Here is a 1849-nt window from a genome sequence, read left to right as displayed (position 1 = left end):
CCAGGATGTCAGAACAAATCATTCTTCGGCGTTCCTTCTGTTCAATTGTGAGACACTTTGGAACCATTTTTGAACACACTTTGTTCATGTTGAAACTTTCATGAAGAATCTGCCTAACACTTTCCTTGTCAACTCCTGTTAACTCAGACACTGCTCTGATTGTTAAACGGCGATCTTGTCGAACAAGTTTACCGATTTTTTCAATGTTTGCATCAGTTTTTGCTGACAATAGTCTGCCAGTGCGAGTGTCATCACTGGTGTCATCGCGGCCATCTGTAAATCGTTTAAACCACTCAAACACTTGTGTTCGCGATAAACAATCATCGCCGTACACTTGTTGTAACATTACAAACGTTTCACTTGCAGATTTTCCTAGTTTGAAACAAAATTTGATGTTAACACGCTGTTCTTTCTGTACACTCGACATTTTCCGACGCACAGACAAAACGTCAACTACTTAAAACAGACGCCACGGGCAGACTGAGTGCAGGAGGCAGATGAAACTCGAGCAGTAGGCGGAGCGAGAGTCACGTGACAGGCCACGCGACTTTCAGCCTTATTGCATTCGTTTTATTGTTTCACCAGTACTTGTCCGGTTTTTTTCTAGCCACACCTCGTATAACATACTGTGAACTATGGATGAAGGGGAAAGGTAGATTCCGTACTTCTAGATTCCCGAAAAGTATTTGACTCGTTGCCGCTCTGCTGACTATTAACGGAGCAAATGGCTAGAATCCAATAGGTTGTCCTCAACGACTAGTGTTCATCAGAGACAAGGATACCGTCAGGAGTGCTCCAGGGAAGTGTGGTAGGACCGTTTGATTCTGTATACGTAATTAATCTGACGGACATGTCGGGCAGCAAACTGTGATTGTTTGCTGATGTTGCTGTGATGAACGGGAAAGTTCTGAATGGAGGGCTCCATATGGTTCCCAAGTTGTGCAGCGACCGTAAACCATAAAATTACCAAATAAGCAGCAACCAGTCGCCAAATCATGTTTTCTTTACTTACTTTGGAAATAGATTTCAACTGATTTTCGGCCATCATCGGTGCTTTCAACATATATGTTCTCTGAGTAGTAACACTGTAAAGTTTGACCTGTGCTTAAGACAGTGTTACTACTCAGGGAACATATACGTTGGAAGCACCGATGATGGCCGTTAATCAGTTGAAATCGATTTGCAAAATTAAATAAAGAAAACATGATTTTGCGACTGGTTGCTGCTTATTTGGTAATTTTAATTGAATAGGAAAGTGTCATCGTTGAGTCCTAGTTGGTGTGATGAACTGCATCTAGTTCTTAATGTAGAAAAATCTAGCTTAATGCTGTAGGGTAGGAAAAACAAACCCTTAATGTTGGGATACAGAATTCGCAGTGTCCCGCTTCACAGAGTTACGTCGTTTAAATACCTGTACGAAACGTTGCAGAGTTTTATGCCGTGGAACGAACATGTGAGGATTGTGGTAGGGAACGCGAACTCCTGTACACTGGGAGAATTATGTGAAACCGTGGTTCATCCGTAAAGGAGACCGCATATAGGACGCTAGTGCGATCTATTCTTGTGTACTGCATGAATTTTAGGGATCCGCACCAGGGCGGATTAAAGTAAGACATGGAAGCAATTCAGAGGCTGGCAGCTATATATGTTACTGGTACGTTCGGACAACGCGAACGTATTACGGAGTTGCTTCAGTAACTCCCTGGACGGAAGGGGACGTACTCTTCGAGGAACACTTAAGAAAATCTAAAGAACCGCGCATTTGAAGCTGAGTGAAGAACGATTCTGCTGCCGCCAACTTATACTGCGCTTAAGGACCACGAAGATAAGATACGAGAATCAATTATTC

This window comes from Schistocerca nitens, chromosome 5 (assembly GCF_023898315.1).
Source record: "Schistocerca nitens isolate TAMUIC-IGC-003100 chromosome 5, iqSchNite1.1, whole genome shotgun sequence".
Classification (NCBI taxonomy): Eukaryota; Metazoa; Arthropoda; class Insecta; order Orthoptera; family Acrididae; genus Schistocerca; species Schistocerca nitens.
Note: the sequence above shows the minus strand (reverse complement) of the source record.